General features: G+C 42.4%; 1 pseudogene; it reads left to right on the forward strand.

Annotated features, from left to right (window-relative positions):
- The first annotated feature begins 1,779 nt into the window (after positions 1-1,779).
- On the forward strand, positions 1,780-1,949 carry LOC110596455 (annotated as a pseudogene).
- The last annotated feature ends 3,747 nt before the right edge of the window (positions 1,950-5,696 follow it).

The following is a 5,696-nucleotide window of genomic DNA, read 5'->3' on the forward strand; positions in this document are numbered from 1 at the left end:
GATGTGGGGTACAATTCAGGATTAGATATACAAGTGGTCATTGTACAGGTAAAGTTTGGTCCTCCCTTTGGTCCTTACTTTGCCTGGCTGGAGATCAGGTACCCTTATTGATGTTGTGTTCCTACCCCCATCCCCACCCTGGCCATATCCCTCTACTGCCAATCCCTTTCTGATAGTATTATGGTAAATGTTTGGGGTCTGCTTATGAGTGAGAACATGTAGTACTCAGTTTTTTATTTCTGCAATAGATCACTGAGTGTGATAGACTCTAAATCCATACAAGTTGCTGCGAAGTCCATATGTTTCTTCTTTATGGCTGTGTAATATTCCACTGCATGAACATTTTGTTTCATTTCATTTTATTTTATTTTGAGTTGGAGTCTCAGTCTGTTGCCCAGGTTAAAGTGCAGTGGCAGGCTCATGGCCACTCAAGCATCAACCTGCTGGGCTTGGCGATCTCTCCGCCTCAGCCTTCCAAGTAGCTGGAACTACAGGCATGCGCTACCATGCCCCGTTAATTTTTGACTTATTGTAGAGATGAGGTCTCGCCAGGTTGCCCAGGCTGGTCTCAAATCCACAGGCTCAGGCAATCCACTCGCCTTGGCCTTCCAAAGTGCTGTGATTACAGGCTGAGCCACCAAGCCTGGCCTACATGAACATTTTAATGTGTATTTCTTTCTAGTCTTTTTTGGTATATTTTAAAGAAAATATCTCCATGATTTTGTATCCTGTTTTTTTCTTAATTTTATAACACACATTTCCTTATATTGTTATTAACTATCTGTAACTATATATATATATATATTTTTTTTTTTTTTTTTTTTTTTATAATTGTGAAGATGCTCTTACCTATTTTCAATCTGTAGAGCAAATAATAGAGTTGGAATCATTTTTTTTAACAAGTGACTTTTAAGAACTGGTGAATGCTTTGAACTTTATTTGTATTTTGTACGCATTATCCACTACCAAGAGTTTAACCTCCATTTAGATTCTGATAATTTTTTTAGTTGTATTTTTTATTAGTATCATTATAGTGGTAGTATTATAGTGGTATCATTATTTTCTTGTCTTCTGAACAGTTATTTGAGACTCACTCAGGATCAGTCAATGAGGGGTAGGGTCATGTCAGGAAGGTGACCATGAGGAACTGATAACTGGACCTGGACCTGTGGCCTGAAGAAGAATGACCATTAGCTTGCCAGTGTGTGGGATGGGAAGAGGAGGGTGGAGGGAGAAGACTGCTGACTGTGAGACAAGCATGCCCAGTGGTGGCCAGAGCATGTTGAATCCAAGCCCTAGAATGGAAGCTCTCTGAGGGCAGGAAACAAATCGGTTCTTGTTCACAGGGCTATCTCATGTACCTAGAATATTGAAAATATGTGTGTTCTCAACCAAAAGATGCTTGTTGATCTGGCATGCTGGGTGTACTTATTAGTTAGCTATCATTATGTACAAATTACCCCAGAACTTACTAACTCGTGGTTAGACATTTAGGCTGGCCTCAGCTGGGCTATTCTGGGCTCAGTTCGTCCCTGTGAGGTATGAGTGATCAACTGCAGGTTGACTAGGTGGGTTTGCTTCTCGGGTAAGACAGCGGTCAACTGGGACACTCTGATTTTCCTTTCCATGGTATTTGATCTTCCAAAAGGCTAACATGGGTATTTTCTCACGAGAGAGGACCGAGTTCTGCATTACCTCCTTAAGATTCTCTGCAGGAGAAGTCTGAAGAGTGCATGCATGGGGAAGTTCCTTTTCCCTACTTGCGCTCCTGAGAGAACGATGGGCCACCAGCAGCTCTACTGGAGCCACCCGCGGAAATTCAGCCGGGGTCCTCACTCTTACTGTGTCTGCTCAAACCACACAGTCTGATCCGAAAATACGGTCTGAATATGTGCCACCAGTGTTTCCGCCAGTATGCGAAGGACTTAGGCTTCATTAAGTTGGATTGAGTGATCTTCCTTGAATGGATTATCCAAGGCATCTACACAGTGGAAGCATGCTCGCTCCTTGTACTTAAAATTAAAAAATTCTAAAAAAAAATCTCAAAAAAACTCAAAAAAAAAGAGAAAAAAGATCCTTTGCAGAATCGAACTTGCTACTCAGTTTTTGTCCTGATTCAGGAAAAAATTCATTGTGCCTGGGACACAGAAAACAAAAGGTGACAAGGAATAAAATGATTCCGAGAGAAAGGCATGACCATGCAAAGCCCTGTAGGCCACATTAAAGATACTGGACCCTGTCTCCATCAATGGGTCATCATTAAAGCATTCTAATGAGGGGATGATGGTTGGATTTGCTCTACAGTGTAGAGCATTGTTCTCCATCTTTTTTATTGTAATAGGAAGAAACCCTCTTTATGTCATAACCTAGTACTACACCTAACACATATATGTATCTGAAATAACTTTTTGTTTTTGAGTCAGGGTCTCATTCTGTTGCTCAGGCTAAAGTACAGTGGCACTATCACAGCTCACCGCAGCCTCAAACTCCTGGGCTAAAATGATCTTCTCGCCTCAGTCTCCTGAGTAGCTGGGACTACAGATGCACACCACCACACCTGGCTAATTTTTTGATTTTCTTGTGGCAACAAAGTCTTGCTTTGTTGCCTAGGCCGGTCTCAAACCTCTTGGCTCAGACAATCCTCGCACCCTAACTTCCCAAAGTGCTGGGATTACAGACGTGAGCCACCATGCCTGGCCTGAAATAACTGTATGAACAATGCACAGCCTTACTAAGTGTGATGCGCTCTATTTTTTTTCTGTTCTAGTTGATATATGTAAAAAGTAATGGTAAAACCAGTATGACTCACAAAATAAAGTTTGAAAAACACTCCTGTAGGAGGGAGAATGGATACTGTAAGGGTGGAGGCTATGAGCATAAAATGATAGAAAACAGCAACATTAGCTGCTCTGATCCGAGCCAGGTCGACTAGTGCTGGCTTAAGAACAATGTGCAAAACAGCAATCTAGAGAGAAGCTAGGAATTTGGGGACTCATCACAGAATAAGTGTGGGGAAGGACTTCAGGTATCCTAGAATCCAGCTGCAAAGTGTTCAATTAAGTAAACTTGCCCAAGGGACATGGGCATCTCATCAGAAAAGGGGTCTTCCCAGCTTTCTTGCACATCTGGGATCTTTCCCTGGTTCCCTTCAGCCTCCCTGTTGGTGCTTTTCACAGCAAGCTGTGAGACATGGAGGTTTGGGGATATTATCACCATTTGATAAATCTGGACCCTGAAGTTTGGAGGTGACTCGTGTCCAGTGGTTAGATGCTGAGGAAGAGGATAGACCAGGGCTGGAGTCCAGTCCTCCTCATCACTGGCTTGGTGATCTTCCCATTGTCCTGCACTGTTTCATACATATGCATGAAAAAAGAATTAGGATTATAAAATGACAATGCAGTCCAGGGTGGTGACTTACCCTTGTAATCCCAGCCCTCTGGGAGGCTGAAGCGGGAGGACTGCTTGAGGCCGGGAGTTTGAGACCAACCTGGGCAACACAATGAGACCCCATCTCTATATTTTAAAAAATTTCTTTGAAAAAAAAAACCCAGAAATATTTGCTGAACTTAGGGATTTGAGACCAGCCTGGGCAACTTGGCAAGACATCATCTCTACCATAAGTCAAAAAATTAGCTGGGTGCGGCAGCACATGCCTGTGTTTCCAGCTACTTGGAAGACTGGGGTGGAGGGATCACCTGAGCCAAACAGGTTGAGGCTACGGTGACCATGAGTGTAGTACTGCACTCCAGCTTGGGTGAGACTATGACTCAAAATAAATAAATAAATAAATAAATAATGAATAAATAAAATGACAGTAAAGCATTTCAGCAGGTGTTCATTTCTGTGCTGAACGCTCAGATTTCTGTTGCTAATACAGTTTAATTGGGTTGGTATTAGAAATTAAACATAAGTTATATGAATTTCTTCTTCAGACATCCAGAAACATAATATTTCATCTGTTTTATAAAAAGAAAGATTATATCTGAACATCCAAATCTAAGTCACATAATATCTTCACTGATATCTTGGCTGAAGGAGTAAGAGAATAAATTAGGAAATGTAGTTATCATAAAAATGCTAATGGCAGAAAAACCCTGGGAGATTGATTTTAATCTGAAAACTGGGTTTAAAAAGATGTTAGATAAAGCATAGTTAATAAGTAATGTATATATGTGAATCAGAGAGTATCTGTGTGTGTTGACAATGAAGTAGTAAACTCCATTTGAAATAAGCTTTTGGCTGGACACGGTGGCTCATATCTGCAATCCTAGCAATTTGGGAGGGCGAAGTGGAAAGATCACTTGAGCCTAGCAGTTCAAGACCACCCAGGACAACATAGCGAGACCCCGTCTCTACCAAAAAAAATCAGTGGAAAAGGTGGTGACATGCGCCTGTAGTCCTGGCTACTTGGAGAGGCTGAGGCGAGAGAATCACTTCAGTCCAAGAGTTCAATCAAGGCTGGGGTGAGCCACGATTGTGCCACTGCACTCCAGCCTGGGCAACAGATGAGACCCTAACTCAAAAAAAAAAGAAAAGAAAAGAAAAGAAAAAAGAAATATGATTATTTCTACCAAAAGCTGCTGGGTTTATAGAGGAAATTGACTTTTAGGACCATAACAAAATGGTCAGCTAACACTGACCTACTTTTGGTTGGGAAGCATGTCTGATATGAGCTTGTCTTTGGCAGGGTTGCTTCCATGGGAGTCCCACGTGTGCCTTGGTCTATGAAAGTACACCCAAAAGGCAGCTTAGTACTTGCTTACTGTTTTCATCAGGCCTTGGCAAGTTTTATGTTAGTTTAGTTTTTTATTTGTATCTACATGGACTTTGAGACTTGGGTTTTTAATTGGTTTTAAATGATTTTTTCACCCTTCGGACCCTGTCATCGGGCCAGCTAGTGAAATTCTTCTAATCCTTACTCACTATGGGTCAGCTTTCCCAACACTTGTATGCCTGTATATGATGAGGGTGGAAGCCCATCTCACCCTCCTCACTGTTGGGCCAGAGACCTCCAGACCAATCTTGGTGCTGACACTAAAAACCTAACTCAGTCAGGCGCGTTGGCTCAAGCCTGTAATCCCAGCACTTTGACCAAGAAGAAAGAATTGCTTAAGCCCATGAGTTCAAGACCAGCCTAGACAACATAGCAAGACCTTGTCTCTACAAAAATAAAAAAAAAATAGCTAGGCTTGGTGGCCTGTGCCTATAGTCCCAGCTACTTGGAAGACTGAGATGGAGGATCACTTGAGCACAGGCGGTCAAGGCTGCAGTGAGTTATGATCATGCCACTGCACTCCAGCCTGGATGACAGAGTGAGATCCCAACTATAAACAAACAAACAAACAAACAAATACCCAACTCAACTGCCTATATTTGATGCCAATACTATGCCAGCCAACTTCATGTTGCTTATCCTGGTGCTTTTGTTATGGTCTGAGTAACACTTGGCTGCTCCCCTTATACCAATAAATCAAAGGGGCAGGGGACTGGTAGAAAGAAGTTTATTGCTGGGTGGCTGGGTGTGGTGGCTCATGTCTATAATTCCAGCACTTTGAGAGGCCTAGGTGAGAGGATTGCCAGAGCCCATGGGTTCGAGACCAGCCTGGGCAACTTGGTGAGACCTCATCTCTACAATAAATCAAAAAATTAACCAGGCGTGGTGGCGTGTGCCTGTAGTTCCAGTTGTTTGGAAGGCT

Source organism: Carlito syrichta, unplaced genomic scaffold (assembly GCF_000164805.1).
Source record: "Carlito syrichta isolate Samal-C Ts95f unplaced genomic scaffold, Tarsius_syrichta-2.0.1 Scaffold309276, whole genome shotgun sequence".
In the NCBI taxonomy this organism is placed as follows: domain Eukaryota; kingdom Metazoa; phylum Chordata; class Mammalia; order Primates; family Tarsiidae; genus Carlito; species Carlito syrichta.